This window comes from Sphaerodactylus townsendi, linkage group LG03, assembly GCF_021028975.2.
Source record: "Sphaerodactylus townsendi isolate TG3544 linkage group LG03, MPM_Stown_v2.3, whole genome shotgun sequence".
Classification (NCBI taxonomy): Eukaryota; Metazoa; Chordata; class Lepidosauria; order Squamata; family Sphaerodactylidae; genus Sphaerodactylus; species Sphaerodactylus townsendi.
The window spans coordinates 15,052,843-15,071,047 of record NC_059427.1 but is presented as its reverse complement, the minus strand read 5'-3'; the positions used below and the strand labels follow the sequence as shown (position 1 = coordinate 15,071,047).

The 18,205-nt window shown below is 47.4% G+C and overlaps 1 pseudogene; it reads left to right on the top strand.

The window, feature by feature from the left end:
* Positions 1–10,503: 10,503 nt before the first annotated feature.
* Positions 10,504–16,146, top strand: LOC125428969 (annotated as a pseudogene).
* Positions 16,147–18,205: the final 2,059 nt, after the last annotated feature.

Genomic DNA, 18,205 nt, shown 5'->3' with positions numbered 1-18,205 from the left:
TTTCCCGCCCTGAAACAGGAAACAGGGTAGCGCCCCAGAAGGCAGTGTGGCAGCCTCCTGCGTGCACACCCACCCCCCGTCCTGGTTTTAAAAGGTGACAATCTGGTCACCTTATCCTAGGCCTGTGTATTGTCGAAGGCTTTCACGGCCAGATTCAACTGGTTCTGGTGGGTTTTCCGGGCTGTGTGGCTGTGAGTCTTCCTAACATTTTAGCCTGCATCTGTGGCTGGCATCTTCAGCGGTGTATCACAGAGGGAAGTCTGTTACTTTGTAACGGTGTGTAACAGTGTGGCGGCTGTGTTGCTGGTGTGTAACAGACTTCCCTCTGTGATACACCTCTGAAGATGCCAGCCACAGATGCAGGCAAAACGTTAGGAAGAGGATCCACCAGACCACGGCCACACAGCCCGGAAAACCCACCAGAACCACTCTTAGGCCTGGTTTGCGTGACAAATGGCTCTTTTCTGCTTTCTAACCTGCATTAGCAACAGTCACACATTTGTAACAAAGGGCAAGAGATGGGGACACAAATACACACATATTGCAGCTTCTCTAGTCTTGTTGCTATAGCTTCGCATGCAGCCTTCCCCTCAAAACAAAACAAAAAGGAAAAACGACACAGGCACGGGATTGCCAGGCTAACCAAACTTTATTCATCAACTTTTGACAGCATAATAGCAAATGATGAGCTGCAAGTGGAGGAAACCTCCATGGGGAATCTCCAAGGAGAATCTGCTGCAGCACAGAAAATAGCCCAAGAGGTTTGGGTGGGAGAAATAAAGCATTTCCTGCCTGCTGGCATTCACTCAGCAGGCAAGAATCATCCTCAACCTTGGGTTCGGGGGAAAAGATCTCTTGTTTAGTGATCTTTGAAAAACCCAGATTGGGAGAAATATAACGGGCTGATTTCGTTTTGGGGAAAAGAACTGTGCAAAGTTCTTCTCCCAAATGCTATATATAAAAAACGTCCTAAAGACTTTATATTTGTGCTGTGTGGAATCCATCACTGAGAAGCATTGGGTAAACCCGTCCTCCATGGACTGTCTTAGTTTTTTCTGTGCATTAAGAAAAAACTGAGATGGTCCTTGGAGGGCAGGTCTACCCAATGCTATCAATAAGAATAAATTAGTGCTCTGAGTGGCTAAGATTCTCTTATGCATGTCTATTTATTTTCAAAGATAGCCCCTGAATTTTTTTTTTTAAAAATAGATAAACTATATATTGCTGGAATCTGCAGGATGAGCTGAGTGCAACTATGTACTTTTTGGGCTGAAAAGGTGCCCAGGATTGGAGCCTGCAGAGCAAACATACTGGGGCAACCTTCAGCAAATGGTAACAGGAAGAATCCCTTCGGCTGCATACAAAATGTCAGGCGCAAGCGGAGGGTGAAACTGACCGGAAAGCGAAATGGTCGGGTAGGAGAAAGCCTCTTTCCCCCTCGGACGCCTCTGCTGTCTGGAACCAAACCAGCCACCGCCTCTTTTTAAGATGCCCCCAGACAACTTATTTTGGGCGTGCGAATTGAAAAGAAGCAGTCCCCTCTTTTTAAGACGTCCCACAGGTGTCTTTGTTGTGCTGTGTGGAACAGACAGGGGGGATACATTGAAAATGCTGGGGGGAAAGAGTTAGGACTAATAAAAGGAAACAATTAGGACTAATAAAAGGAAACATTTTTTCACGCAACGTGTGATTGGTGTTTGGAATATGCTGCCACAGGAGGTGGTGATGGCCACTAACCTGGATAGCTTTAAAAGGGGCTTGGACAGATTTATGGAGGAGAAGTCGATCTCTGGCTACCAATCTTGATCCTTCTTGATCTGAGGTTGCAAATGCCTTAGCAGACCAGGTGCTCGGGAACAGCAGCAGCAGCAGCAGGCCATTGCTTTCACCTCCTGCATGTGAGCTTCCAAAGACACCTGGTGGGCCACTGCGAGTAGCAGAGAGCTGGACTAGATGGACTCTGGTCTGATCCAGCAGGCTTGTTCTTATGTTCTTATGTTCTTAAGACCAGTAATTTCACTTGCATGTTTCAGCAGTCTGGGGCAGGTTATGTTTGCCACTACTCTCTTTAGCCCTTTCGTTGTCTTTAAGGTCCACCATCATCAATGTTCACGGGCAATGGCTGTTTCCACACTTGGCCAGTGGTGATTCCAAGTTTGAAACAGGTTCCAGCATCTCCGTACCACATTGCTATAACTGTTTTCTGCTCCCCCTTCCTTGCTCCCCCTTTGATTTGTCGCATTTGTGTAGCAAAGCTGCAGTTTTTTCCACAGCTATAATTCCATTTTTATAACTACAGACCCTCTTTGCTGCAGTACTGCCTGTGAAAACAAAGTCAGTGGTGTGCCCCATCTCTTTGACCCCTTGCATGGATTTCTCCTTTGGCAATGTGTACCCTTCCTCCCACTGCACGAGCAGAGTCCAAGTGGTCATTGCTCTTTTGATGCATATGCCGCTGCTCACTCCCTGTTTATTATAACAGTGGCAGGGAGCAGATCGGCCACCTCTATTTCCCCTTTACTGCTTTGGATTGAGCTGTGGAAAGAATTGCTTAAAGATCCATTGGAGAGAAGGAAGGTAAGTCCACGCAGCCCAGAAAACCGACCTGTCCTGGAGAAGGAGATAGCAATAGGAGACAAAAGCTGAAGCAGCAACAATGATCTCCAGTGCCGTCTCTTCTTACCAAGCTAGGAATGCCAGCCTTCAGGTGGGACCAGGGGGTCCCCTGAAATTATAGCTCATCTCCAGATGAATTCTCCTGAAGAAATGAATGCTTTGGAGAGGGAACTATGGGGCATTGTGCCCCATTGAGGTCCCTGTCCTCGCAGACTCCACCCCCCCCCCAAATCTCCAGGCTTATCCCAATCTGGATCTGACAACCCTACATCCCCCGCCTCTCACCAGTGACCAGGGGGATCTGGCAACCACATGCTGAGCAAGCCCTTGTTCCCCCTGCGGATTTCTACAGTGCAGTTGAAATTATTCAGCCCTGGCCAATGGAACCAGTGCTTTGGAGAAGTGCCACAGTCCAGTAAGTAAGTAATCAATTAAGTAAATAATCCAGCCCTTTTTTGTTTTTTCTGTCACTGGAAACACAACACTTGACAATGTCAAGGTGCTACCCTAGACCCACCTGGGCTGGTGTATACTTCATCCCCAAGCAAGATCACCCGCAGACTGACCACACAGGTTTGCTGAGTCAGGAATCTAGTTAATTCTTGGAATAATGGCAATCCAATTTGAGATTTTAAAAAAAACCCTTTTGCCATATTCTGATAACTTCCTTATCAGCCCTCCAGATATTTAGAGTATTTGATATTAATCGACTTAATAGCTCACAGAGGGGTATAGGCAGTGGTGGAATTCAGCAAGTTCGCACCGCTTCGGAAGAACTGGTTGTTAAATTATTTGAATCCCACCACTGGGTATAGGGTATAGTGCAGTGGTGGCGAACCTTTGGCACTCCAGATGTTATGGACTATAATTCCCATCAGCCCCTGCCAGCATGGCCAATTGGTGATGCTAGCAGGAGGTTGATAGGAACTATGATCCATAGCATCTGGAACTACCAAAGGTTTGCCACCACGGGTATAGTGAGTCTGCAACCTGAGATGTGTGGTGTTGTGGTTAAGAGCCATAGAACTGGGTTTGATTCCTTACCTCCTCCACCTGAAGCCTGCTGGGTGACCTGGGGCTCCCATAACTATCTCAGCCGCACCTGCTTCACAAGGTGTCTGTTGCGGGGAGAGGAAAGGAAGGAGTTTGTCAGGTCGCTTTGAGATTCTTTACGGTTGAGAAAAGTGGGGTATAAATCCAAACTCTTCTTCTTCTTCTAAAGTTCTTTCCCTTCTTACAGACGGCTGATAGCACCTAGTGATTAACTGCCTTAGTGTCTGCCTTGTTTGGATTTAGCAGTGGAATCACATGCAGTGGAATCCTACACATGTGTACTCAGAAGAAAAGCCCGTTGAATTCAACGGGACTTACATCCTAATAAGGCTGCTTAGAAGTTACACAGTTAGGGATAAAGTTTGAATCAGGAAATCTTCAGGTTGATTTTTTGCACTTTTGCCTTACTCAGCCTCAACCCTCCATCTGCAAAACAGTGGCCATAAATTCTACCTAACAGTGTTATTATCATACCCCTTTAGGTGTTCTTTCACAGAGAGTAGGAATGTATCTGCTGGTCCAGTACTGAGCTTTGTGTGTTCAGTAGAAGGTCTTAATAGGTCTTGTGTATTTGTGGCCTTTTTCATAAAATGAGGAGACCTGCATGTCCCTAAATGTGCACGCAGATGTATGTTCACATTTGTGTTCACACAGCATTCTGTTCAAACTTTGAACTGAACAGTCAAGGCAAGCAGGTGTAACCCTGCATCATTCCATACAGGGTTAGTTCCAGGTTGGGAGGGGAGAGGCAAAGAGCATCCTAGGACCCTCCCCCACTCATCAGTAGCCCCTCCCTGGCCCCTCTCTTTCTGCCCACTCTCCTACATGTCCCCAGCCCATCTGAGTGTCCTTCTGGTCCTTGCATTCACATGCATCCTCATGCCCTTTCCTCAAGAGCACTGGATGGTGCTCGTGGTTAGATTTCTGCCACCACAATCTCTCCAGGAATACTGCTACACACTACCCACGTATCAGCATAGATGGCCTGGACCAGAGGTGGGATCCAGCAGGTTCTCACAGGTTCCCGAGAGCAGGTTACTAATTATTTGTTTGTGCCAAGAGGGGGACAGAACTTGAAGGAGTCTAGCAGGAGGTGCACCCGGTGTGCGTGGCAGCCTGTAGCCCTGCGTGCATTAGATTTCCCTTGCCCAAGGACCCGGCTTGACGGTTGCGTCCTTGCCACAGTTCCACCCAGGAATGCCCCACCCCCGGAATGCCCAGCCATGCCCACGTCATGCCCCGCCCAGCCCCATTGGCGCTACGCCACAGTTTGAATCCCACCACTATGGGAACCTGTTACTAATTTTTTTGGATCCCACCACTGGCCTGGACCATGGGAGGCAGAATACTTGCAAGTGAATGGGTGGGGAAGGCTGCATGGTTGAGTGATGGGGGAGGTGCATAGGCAGGGGAAGAGTAGTAGTAGACCTTGCAGGAGCCCTGTGGCCCAGCAGCTGCCCCATTTCAGGGTGAGTTGTTGTCAGCCTAACTTCCATACTATCGTTGCTAGCTCCAGGTTGGGAGGGACTTCAATGGGCACTGGTGCAGCCTGCCCACAATTACCTGGATGTGTCCACAGGCACAATTGTGTCTTTGAGGCAGAGCTTGGCAGCTTCCTTCCCTAGGCATCAGCTGGTGTGGAGGGTTGGACCTTTGCACTGCCTTCTACCTGGCCAGCTTCTCTGTGCAATGCCACTTATGCGCAATGGAGCCAGAGGCCATGAGAGTTACTTAAGTGAGTTCTGGCCAGAGTAGGTAGCAGGAGAGCTTCCGGGGCCCCAAAAACTCTGACAGCATTCAGTCCTTCTCCCCAGTTAATCCGGCCACTTGCACAGGGCTGGTTAATCATTTCCTAATCCTGGATTTGCAGCTGTCTCCTCTCTTTGCCCACTGCCTGGGCTGCTGCTCCACCTCACTCCCCCTTAGATCCAGTCCTGTGTAGTGGGGTAGAATGTTGCAAAGTCCATCTTCCCTATGTGAACTGATCTCTGCCACCCGAAGAACTGCTATAATCCCACAAGATCTTCAGCCACCATCACCTGGAGGTTGTGCAACCCTATTCCATGAATAGAGCTAAGATAATAATATACGCATGTTTTAAGGACTCATTCAGACCTGGGCATTATGCGGCCCATGGGCCACATCCGGCCCGCCGGATGATCCTGACTGCCCCCCCTGCCATGCTGGGGAGCGAGGCGTCTTTGAAAGCCCTGAAACCGGTTGCCTTGGCTGCCAGCTTCATGCAGGGCTTTCAAAAGCGCCTTGCCCCCCTGCCTACTGGGGAGCGAGGCGTCTTTGAAAGCCCCACAGAAGCCGGTTGCCTTGGCTGCCGGCTTCTGCGGAGCTTTCAAAAGCGCCTCGCCCCCCTGCCTTTTGGCCCGGCCCTCCACAATATTTTCTGTTTCTTATGCGCAGTTCAGGAAGAAATAATTGCCCACCCCTATTGAATATTGGCATAGTTTTCTCCAGACCAGAGGCAGCTGGCAGCAGGGAGCATGGTTGGAGGAGAATGACACTGGAGACATCTTCATGTACTAATGAAGGGATCCTGAAGCTTCATGGAAAGGCCTGTACAAGCCCCAATGCCATAACTTCACAGCCAAGGAACAGGAGGCACTTCACGCGCATGCAGAATAATGCACTTTCAATGTGCTTTCTGAATTGTTTCCAAAATTGGATTTTTGCTATTTCGCACAGTAAAATCCAGCGACGAAGTGCACTGATAGTGGATCGAAAGTGCATTATTCTGCATGTGCGGAAGTGCCTAGGGATAAGAAAGAAGATCCCAAGCCCACTGAAGATCTCCAAACAGAGCTTCTTGTAAGGAAGTGAAACTCATCATCCATTTGGACCATCTCAAAAGCCAACATCACTCCCAGGCGGAGGTGTGCGGCCTATAAGGACACGGGGTCACCCATGTCCCCAGGCACACACATTTCCAGTCACTTGGGGGAGTGCTGGGCACCCCACACATAACAAAACAGTGTGCGCTCCAGCTGCATGCCGCCGAGCCCCGCCTCCCTCAGGAGCTGGCCTGTCGGGAGGAGGGGGCCGGAGGAAGAAGGGCTCCAGTGGGGACCAACCACGGCACCTGCCTAGGCAGCCTGCAGCTGCCGTGCCCCACCCCCCAGCCTCTGTGTAGAGGCCAGGTTTTGCCCTCCCCAGACCCTGGGGATGCCAGGAGCTGGCCTGCAGGGAGGCTGGGGAGAGGCAGAGCTTCGAGCCCTGAGCCGCACACTCAAGAGCCGCCCCTGAGTAGGGGGGTTGGAAGTGACAGAGGGGCGCCCTGAGAAGGTGTTGTCTCCAGGTGCTATTTCCCCCTCGATATGCCTCTTCTCCCAGGTGGGGCCTTGCTGAGGTCTTCTCCCCTGCCAGCATCTACCAGGCCACTGGCAGAAAGAACCATGCTGGAGATAATTAGGAAAGGAATTGATAACAAAACTGCAAAGATTGTCATGCCCTTATATAAAGCCATGGTGTGACCGCACTTGGAGTACTGTGTTCAGTTCTGGTCACCACATCTCAAAAAAAAAGGATAATGTGAGAGATAGAAAAAGTGCAGAGAAGGGCAACAAGGATGATTGAGGGACTGGAGCACCTTCCTTATGAGGAGAGGCTGCAGCGTTTGGGGCTCTTTAGTTTGGAGAGGAGGCGACTGAGGGGGGATATGATTGAAGTCTATAAAATTATGCATGGGGTAGAAAATGTTGACAGAGATAAAGTTTTCTCTCTTTCTCACAATACTAGAACCAGGGGGCATTCATTGAAAATGCTGGGAAAGGAGTAGGACTAATAAAAGGAAACACTTCTTCCTTGGCGACGTGTGATTGGTGTTTGGAATTATGCTGCCACAGGGAGGTGGTGATGGCCACTAACCTGGATAGCTTTAAAAGGGCTTGGGCAGATTTATGGAGGAGAAGTCCCAATCTATGGCTACCTCAATCTCGATCACCTCACTTGATCTCCAGATTGCAAATGCCTTAGCAGACCAGGGTGCTTGGGAGCAAGCAGCAGCAGCAGAAGGCCATTGCTTTCACATCCTGCATGTGAGCTCCCCAAAGGCACCTGGTGGGCCACTGCAGAAAGTGCAGCAGAGTGCTGGACTAAGATGGGACTCTTGGTCTGATCCAGCAGGAAGAGCTAGTTCTTATGTTCTTATGTTCCTGTGGGAAGTACCCAGAGCCACCCTGCTTGACAGACATGCCCCCTCCCCACAACACTTGCAGAATGCTTTGAATATGAATGCTAACACTTCTCACTTAAGAGTATTTTAGTTCATAGTCTGCCTTTTTTTAATAGTTTGCCTTTCTCACTGAGACTCATAGATTACTGAATATAAGCAATGTGACCAGTCAGCTACTTAGCTTGCTTCTCCAGTAATCATGCTGAATCCTTTTAAACCCCTAGGCTCAGAACTGAGTCAGCTAGCATCATCTGGACTCCACCACTGGCAGGAAGTATTATGTCTCTCAAGATTTCAGCTTTCCCAATGTACATTTCCTCTGCCTCGTCAGGGCTCAGTGTCACCTTGCTCCCTCTGAAACATTTAGCAATAGCTATAAAATCCTGCTTCAGGATCTTTTCAGCATCATGACAAATAAATACACAGTGGAGCATCGTCAGCACACTGATGACAGCTGACTCCAGATCCATAAACAATTTTCTCCTATGGGCTTCATGTAAATATTGAATAGACTGAAGGGTATGACTGAGCACTGAGAAGTTCTCATATAAGGAAAGTCCTACACTAATTTTTAATTTAATTTTTTATTTATTTTTTTTGGATTTTAGGCTGCCCATTCTAGAGAGGAGCTCAGGAAGGCGTACAATCAAAACTCACAATAAATACAGAATCTGGTGATAGTTGGTTCCCAACAGCAGTGCTCCTGAGAGCTGCTCAGTGCGGAGCAATGTGTAAGACCAATAATCAAGGCCAGAACCTTTAATCCAGAGGTGAGATCCAACAGGTTCCCTCAAGCAGGTTCCCAAGAGTCGGTTAATAATTATTTCTGTGTGCTGAGAGGGGGGGTTACTACTAGTGGTGATTTTGCCATGTGGGGATTTCCTGGCCTTGAGTTACGCCCCTCCTCTCAGCAGTAGCGCCACAGAACTTGGAAGCATTCTAGCAGGAGGTGCACCGGGCATTGGAGTGGCAGCCTGCTCTAAGTGCATTCGTTTCCTGCCCAAGGACCGGTGCAGCGGCTGCATCCTTGCCACAGCCCCGCCCAGGAATGCCCCCCCCCCCGGGATGCCCGGCCACGCCCCTGTTGTGCCCCGCCCAGCCCCATTGGCGCTACGCCACAGTTTGAATCCCACCATCATGGGAACCTGTTACTAAAATTTTTGGATTCCACCACTGCCTTTAACCCCTACTTCAACATCCAAATGCCTCAACAAGATGGAATGGTCCACCACTACCGATAGATTCAGTAAGATTCACAGAGAGGCATGGTCATATTCAAACAGAGATAATTGACCCAAGTTACCAGACCTTTTTCAATCCCACAGCCCAGCCTGAAAAGAATGAAATGAGGCCTAGAGTAGATGAGTTGCCCTGGAGACCTAAGGAATAGGCTCTAAACCATTGGTCTTTCTGTGAATTTATTTATTTATTTATTTATTTAGTCATTTATTTATTTATTTATTTAATTTATAGGCCGCCTCATCCCCAAAGGGCTCGAGGCGGCTCACAACATGACTGTTTCCAGAACAGTAAATCAATATAACATAAAATCTAACTCATTAAAATTCAGCAGCAATTAAAACAATAAATACAGATTAAACAACAAAGGTTGTGTAAAAACACACACACAGGCACCCGGTCTAAAGGCCAAAGGAGAAGGGAGGAGAGGCAGGGCCCAGGGTGGAATCAGGGCCCTACCAGGATGGAAAAGACAGCTTAGTTCCAGTTTCAGTGGGGGGCAATAGAACCGCAGTCAGCGGAATTGCAGTGTAATCCACAACAGAGCTATGCCCTTTGAAACCAACGGGCTTAGAAGACTGGCAATTGTGCTTAGATTTGTACTATGAAGACCATAATAGTTGTGCTGGATCAGACCAATGGTTAAGGTGACCAGATTTTCACCTTTTTAAAGCGGGACATGCGCCCGCGCGCAAACCCACAGGAGCACACTGCCTTTTGGGGCACTCCCCTGTTTCCCGCCCTGTCACAGGGTGGGAAACGGGAGTGCCCCAGAAGGCAGTGCAGCAGCGTGGGAGGCTGCCGCACTGCCTTTTGGGGCGCCCCCCTGTTTCCCGCCCTGTGACCAGGCAGGAAAACGGGGAGTGCCCCAAAAGACAGTGTGCTCCTGCGGCCGCGTGCATGGGAGGCTGCTGCATTGCCTTCAGGGGCACTCCCCTGTTTCCTGCCCTGTGACAGGGCGGGAAAGGGGGAGCGCCCCAGAAGGCAGTGCAGCAGCCTTCAAAAAACCAGGAGATTTTAAAAAAACCCCGCAGGACGCGGGACAAATTGCTTAAAAGCGGGACTGTCCCGCCAAAAGCGGGACATCTGGTCACACTACCAATGGTGCATCTTATTTGGAAGGCCTACATGCAAAGTAATCAGACCAAAGTCTCCACATGGTGTTTTTGTACTCCAGCATCTAGAAGTTCAAAACGCCTCTGAAAATGGAAGTTCCTTTTATTCATAATCTATTAATTAAAAAAAAAAACTCTGAGCAAAAAATAAATTAATTTCCCCCTTGTCAAAACCAATCATGGGTTAGATGGGAGCAGCATTCTAGTAAAAAAGAGAAACACCCCATTTTGTATTCCCACATAACTAACTTCCTCTGGGACTTTTTTCCTTTTCTTCCAGCTTCCAGTGGTTGAAGCATGCCCAGTCTGTGCCTTTCATTCTTGTGGCTCCTCCTCCTTTTTCCTATTGGCCTCCAAGGTTAGCATCTAATGAAGATGACACCATAGTGGTCACTCAGCAGTGGAGCCTTATTAAAGGGAAGCACATCCAGGTTGGCTCTGGCACTGTGACCGCTTATCTGGGTGTCCCCTATGCAGAACCGGGCCTTTGGGGGAAATTGCAGTTTTCAGAAGGCCTGGGCTCATCAGCCTTGGGAGCCAAGTCTTGGAAGCGACCCATTTTCCGGCAACTCCTGCTCTCAGTTCCTTCTTCTTATGATTTCCCTCATTCTTCAATGTGGCTTGTCACTCCCACCACCACCGTCAGAGGACTGTCTCTTTCTGAACGTTTAGGTGCCCTCATCCCCGGCCTTCTCCCCCAGCTCCTGTCCTTGTTTGGATACATGGTGGGGAGTCTTTGCACTGATGGCACATCTTCTCTGGATATTTATAATGGGGCATCCTTAGCTGCTGAGGAGAACCTCATAGTAGTCTCCTTGAATTATCGTTTGGGGGCGCTAGGCTTTCTTTCATTACCACCAAAGTTACCTTCAGCTAATAAGTTGGCCTCTTGGACCAACAGCTGGCCTTGAAATGGGTGAAAGAGAATGCAGCCTCCTTTGGAGGAGATCCCGCTCGGGTGACCATTTCCGGACAGAGTGCTGGAGCAGCCTCGGTGGGTTTCCATCTCCTCTGCCCCGGAAGCCAGCCCCTTTTTGCCCAGGCTATACTGCAAAGCGGGTCTGTGAATGCCATCTGGGCTTGGGTGACCCCTGAGGAGGCTGAACAGAAAGCCCTTGCTTTTGGCCAGGCACTGGGGTGTCCTCAAGATAATGACACTGATGTAGTGACATGCCTCCAGGGAAAGGATGTATCAAGTTTCCATAAGTACGAGTTATCGGCGCTGAACAGCACAATGCTTCTGAACCTTCCTTTCTCGCCCACCATTGATGGAGAGTTCCTCCTGGAAGACCCACAAAAGCTTCTGGAGCCTGGGCGCATTCCAAATAAGCCAATTCTCGTTGGCACCACTTCTGACGAAGGGTCCATGTTTGTGCCATTCACATTCCCAGAGGCCAAAGATGGGCTAATAACTTGGAAGCAGCTGGTGGAGGGTGTGAAGAGGACTGTGCGAAGGGCCACAGAAGAAGTCATTCAGGCTGTGGCACGTAAATACAGCGAAGAGGACCACGGTCCTGCATCCTACCGCCGGGCCATGGTGCAGTCCAGTAGCGATTACTTCTTTGTATGCCCTGTAGCAGAAATTGCTGCAAAGTTGACTGAAGCTGGGAGTCCTGTGTACAGTTACTTCTTCTCACAGTACACCTTGGGCTCTGCTTGGCCTGAGTGGGTAGGGGCGACCCATGGTGCTGAGTTACCTTATCTATTCGGTTCGTTTAAGACTTTCCTGGCTGCCAACCAAACTCTCACAGAGGCGGAGGCTGCATTGAGCCGCAGAGTGAAGCAATACTGGGCAGAGTTTGCCAGATTTGGGTAAGGCGTCCTCTCACACCTTTCTATTTTCTACCATGCCATTTTGTTTTAAATATTGGGGGTGCCATCATGACAGTCTCCAGATGATACCCTGAAATTTTGGTAATGATACGTCCAAGAATGCTCTCCCTGCAAGAACATCCCGAAATTTGCCCAAGAATCTTTGTTCTGCATTGAGTTTTCTGCATTGCTGTCAATGGGGGTGGCAGGCTGGGGGGGGGCACATTTTTGAAGGCACAGTCTCAAAACTTTCAGGGTCTCATAAGGAGACTGCCCTAATGATTCCCTCTCTAAAGTTTGAATGCAGTTTGGTTCAGGGGGGCCAAAGTTATGGACCCTCAAAACTGTAGCCCCCATCTCCTATTAGCTCCTATTGGAAACAATGGGGGATAGGGGCACCCCTTTTGGGAGTCCATAACTTTGGACTCCCTGAACCAAACCTCACCAAACTTGGGGGTAGCATAAGAACAGTCTCCTGATGATACGCTGAAATTTTTAAAGGTGCTGCTAAGCAGCTAGGCCTAAAAACCGCCCTGCAGGCCAAAAATGGAAAACCACTAAAAATACCCCAAAACGAACCCAGCATTTTGATGCCCCCCACAAGGTGATGCCCTGGGCAGCTGCCCACCTTGCCCAATGGGCATTACGCCAGTGCATGGTTGTCATGCGATTCCTTTGCAAATCAGACATATAAGTAATTCCAGGATACTTAAGTCAAGTTTAATGTAATTCATTATTGTTTTCTTTATTAAGATTAATTTATTAAGAGAGACAGCATGGTGTAGTGGTTAAGAGCAGGTGGATTCTAATCTGGAGAACTGGGCTTGATTCCCCATTCCTCCACCTGAGTGGTGAACCAGATGTGTTTCTGCACTTGCTGCTGGGTGACCTTGGGCTAGTCACAGTTCTTCGGAACTCTCTCAGTCCCACCTACCTCACAGGGTGTTTAGTGTGGGGAGAGGAAGGGAAAGGTGCTTGTAAGCCACATTGAGACAGGTGGAATATAAATCCAAACTCCTCCTCCTCCTTGAACATTGAAAAGATGCTATTAAAATTATAAAACATTTTTAAAAACACATAAACATACAACCGCGAAACCACATGATTGTTGTAAACATTCCTCCAGGTTTGAGCATGCCATAATTTAGCAAATAAATTTTAACATAGAATCAAAGAGCTGGGAGAGACTACAAGAGCTATCAAGTCCAACCCCCTGCCATGCAGAAATACCCAATCAACGCACTTCTGACAGATGGTCATAAAAATCAAAGAATTAATATTTTCAGTGTTCTGTAAAGCTCACACAGGACCATGCCTTCGACTGCGTTAAAGATTTTCTCCCCTATTCCTTCCACAGGAATCCTAATGGGATAACAATCAATGAGATTCAATGGCCGCTCTACAATGTCACAGAGCAGAACTTCTTCTTTCTTTCCACGCAGCCATCCCAAACTGAACAGAAATCACCTGCCCAACATTGTGGTTTCTGGAAAACACAGGTTTTGAATGCAGCATAGACAAGTGAGTTCATCTTTTAGATTAATGGTGTGTGCTTTTGGTTGGGACGAGAGAAAACTTGGCCTGGATTGGAATTGCATCTTTTAAATCTGAAAGAGTTTATATGAATTGTACTGTTTCATGATCCTTCCCCGTTGGGGCTGTTTACTTACAAATTTTACTAGCTGAACGGCAGCAGTCACGTCTGCACACAGGAACCAGTTCCAAAACTCCCAAGAGTCCCAAATTTCTTAAATGTAAACTCTTTTTTAAAAAAGGGAACAGATCTCAAAAGCTAAGCCGGGTCAGCCATGGTTAATAATTGGATAGGAGACTACCAAAGGAGTCTTGGGCCCCTCCCGCACATGCAAAATAATGCATTTTCAAACCACTTTCACAACTGTTTGCAAGTGGATTTTGCTATTCTGCACAGCTTCAAAGAGCACTGAAAGCAGTTTGAAAGTGCATTATTCTGCATGTGCGGAATGAGCCTTGGATTGCTACCGTATATACTGGCGTACAAGACGACTGGGGGTATAAGACGACCCCCACTTTTCCAGTTAAAATATAGATTTCGGCACATACTCGCCATATAAGACTACCCCGTGGCAGAGGCAGCGGCGACACCCTGTGTGGCCTCGGCCTCAGGAGAGGCAGGCCGATCGTCGCAGGGGTGGGACAGAGCCCCGGCGGCAGCGACACCCGGATGGCCTTCCTTGACGCCTCGGGCGTGAGGGCTGGCTGATTGTCCTGGGGGGTGGGACAGAGCAGAAGCGGCGGCACTTGGTGGCCTTCTCTTGGCCTCTCGGGCGGAGGCTTCGACCGATCGTCGCGAGGCGGCGGGACAGAGCAGGGCCGGCACCCCGGGTGGCCTTCCTTGGCCCTCAGAGGAGGCTGGCCGATTGTTGTGGGGACGGGACACGGACGTTTCCACCGGAGGCTGCCTGGCTGGCTGGGGAAGAGGGGAGATGTCTCTTCTTCCCCATGCCAGCCAGGCAGCTTCCGATGAAACGAAAAGCACCCCAGCCTGCAGTCCCTCGTTATGGGAAGCTGCTAGCTGGAGCTCCTCTCTTGCATACGGGAGGCTGCCTGGCTGTTTGGGGAAGAGGGGAGATCTCCCACTAGTCTCTTCCCGGCTCTCGGAATTTCTTAAAGCAGGGCAATTCCTCAAAGATTGGCTTAAAGCGGGAAACTTCCTTTGAAAGCAGTCTTTGGGGAATTACTACTTTTAAGAAGAAAATCATAGACAGAGGCTCAGGCTGACTGCCTGAAGGGCAACCTGGAGCCAGCCTGAGCCGAGGGGGATGTGTGGGGCCGGTGGCGGCGGCGGCGGCGGCGGGCAGGCGGGCAAGAGCCGCACAGCAAGCAGGAAAGAGCCTTGGGCTAGGCGGTGGCAAGTCCGAGCAGGGGATGGGGGGTGCCCGGCCTATAAGACGACCCCCGGCTTTTGTTAAGATTTTCCTGCGTTAAAAAGTCGTCTTATAGGCCGGTATATACGGTACCTATTTTTGTCTCTTGCCTGAAAAAATGCTATGATAGTTCGCCATAAGTCAGCTGTGATTTGATAGCACTTTTCACCACCAGATGGTTCCTTGTGGCCCACCCCACCCTTGGTCTCGTTGCATTTCTGGAGGCATTTCTGAATTCAACCCTCTCTTCACTGCTCTGGAGTATTCTTGAGTAAGGAATAACCATTTCTAAATGAGAGAAATTCCATAAGCATAAGGCTAATTTTAAGTGTTAATTCAAGAGAACCTTATCACTGAAAGCTCCCTCTCATGATTTCTTGTCACCCCTTCTGACTAATAGTGTCTTTGAGGCCCTACAAATGCTCACCGCTCCGGAGATTTACCATCGCTTAAAGACTAGATTGTTTGATCAAGAGTGCCAATTTCTCCTGAGCAAAGCACAGAGCTCTTGCTCGCCAATATTCTTTGGGATTGTCCCTCAGAAATCTAGCCCTGCTATATACCTGCAACAACTTATTAATTACAATTGCAGATGGATCATGACTAGAGCAAGGTGTAACTCTTTTCCGTCAGTACATCTTCAAGGTCGCTTCTCTGGTATTCCACAAAATGAGCGTTGCTGTCGATTTTGTCCTGATACAACTAATACACTTTCTCATATTCTGCTTCATTGTTCAAAATACAACAGCATCAGAAATGATTTGAGAACTGTATTGCCAACAGGATTTACGCTCCTTTCTGATAAAATAAAAATGGCTAAGCTTCTAAATAACTCTAATGTTGAAATCTCTGAAGCTGTTGCTATATTTTTACTCTGTGTACTGCAAGTTGAGCAATAATGATCTTTTTATTGTATTTGAAATTCTTGGCACCAGTTTTATGCCTAATAAAGGTTTTGGATTTGGATTTTAATAGTGTCTCTTATTTAGAGAATGTTGCAGTCTGACTTCATCATAGTACTTTGTTGGTTACAGGTAACTGATGGATTTCCTGCTTCTTGACAAGTCTAGCTGTTTCCAGGGGGCCTGGAAAAACACAGGAAAATGTTCCATGCTGAGTAATAAAGATCTGTTTCTTGGATGGATGCTGTTTGCTCTGAACTCACGAATTAAAACACATAGGCTGATTATACACTGCGAGGTTCTTGCAACTTCAGAGAGAATTGGTCACGGAGTCTTTATTTTGGGGCATGTTCAGCATTATTACTCACCATCCTGTTTGCTGTGGGACAGGCATTGCCCATCAGCTGGCTTTTTGCTTGCGTCCGGTGAAGTGATGTTTCATGGGTTCTCTATCACGCATGTGTAACCTACTTATCCTTGGCCACATCAATCTCCATTGGAGACTTAGGAAATAATATATGACAGCACCCTGTGGCTTAACAAACCAATATGAAATTGCTTGAACAAATTAACAAACTTTTAATCTTAACACAACTTTCTATCATTTAAGAATAAATAATAGTGAATATATAGTGAGTATATATATATATATACAGCACAACTCAATTGTACATAATCTTCAGTGCTGTTTTAAGAAAAAAGCACTCAGAACAGTTTCCACCACTAACAGTGTCCAGTAATGAAAGAATAGCAATAAAGTCCAAACTATGAATCAAGCAGGAGAAAGCTTCTTTCTCTCTCATCTGGCCTTCTGCATGGGATGTAGCTGCTGCAGGTCTTCCCTCAATTTGGGCCTGTAAAAAAATAAGTCATTCCCTCAATTAAGCAGTAGGGCTTCCTTCTCCTGCTGCAGGCCAGATCAATTGAGGAGGGTGGGGCTCTTGCAGTTGGTAATAAGTAAGCAAGCTTACCAACTGCACATGCTCAGTGAGCTTTTATCCCCTGGGCCCTAAGATCCCACCAAACCAAAAAATACTAAAATGGCATGGGTTACACATGCATGCTTTAATTTTTAATATAATCTTTATTTTTTATCTTTAATCTTAATAGATTGATATATCCATTTATCAGTAGATTACTATATCACTAGATCAACATGAATAGATTGATATATTAAGGCTTGAATATGGCATCTGTACACTTTGCCCGAACACTGATTGTCTTTTTATGGAGGGAAATGAGGGGGAGGTAATGGTTGTGTGCAAACTGCAAAACCGCAAAAGGGCAACCTAAACTGCCATTTGCTAAGGTTCCCAGGTTCATGATCATCTGTCTCCTGATGTCTTGTAAACACAAGCATCAAGACCGATGGGCTTTTCCCTGTGCAGTCTGGAATCACTGATTGCTTGTGTATAAAACTATAAGGCTGGAGATATCCCACTTTGATGATCAAATGGAGGGCAAACTGGGTGTTTGGACTGATTGACTAGTCTTATTATTTTCACATGTTTTAGTATTGGTATCGATTGTCAATCTATCAATATGGTTATTTAATTTTTTTAAAAAATCTAATGTTCTAAAGATATGCAGGAGCAGGGAGGCCATGGGCAATAGAAATGATGCAGCAGGACAAGGAGCGAAAAGTAGTCTGCAATAGGGATAGTGAGGGGAAAGCGAGCACAAAAGTGCAAGGGGGTGTCGGGGTACGACTATGCTGACTGGCTGAGGGAGGAGGGAAGAGGTCCATGGTAAAGCTGTGCCGACCGGCAAATCTGTCCCACTCTGGCAGGAAAGCAAAATTAAAATTGTTCTGTAAGTGGATTCACTTGCTGTGGACAGAGTGGAAAGTGAAAGCGGGGCTAGGTGAAATATGTCCATACAAGAAATCTTGCTGAAACGTACATTCACACCCACCATGCAGCAAACATCTTGTGCATAATTGGCCTATAGTTGCAGGTCCTTGTTGCCTTATCTTTACACTGGAGTATTCCATCAAGTCACCATTTTACTGTCCTGAGAAGTTATTGTATCTTCTTAGAAGGTCATATCCGGTGATTACCTCAAAATCCCATCATTGTTTTTTAATTTACCATACAATTAATTTGAGTTACCGTATATACTCGTGTATAAGTCGAGGGTGGGAAATGCAGCAGCTACTGGTAAATTTCAAAAATAAAAATAGATACCAATAAAATTACATTAATTGAGGCATCAGTGGGTTAAATGTTTTTAAATATTTATTTCAAAGAAAAACAGTAAACTAGCTTTGTAAGTGGAAAAAAGGGTTAATAAGAACAATGTGGTCTCAACAATAACTTTAAAAGTACAAAAACCTTAGCTCAACCAGCAACCAAGCTAAAACACAAGAGTTAAAATCCT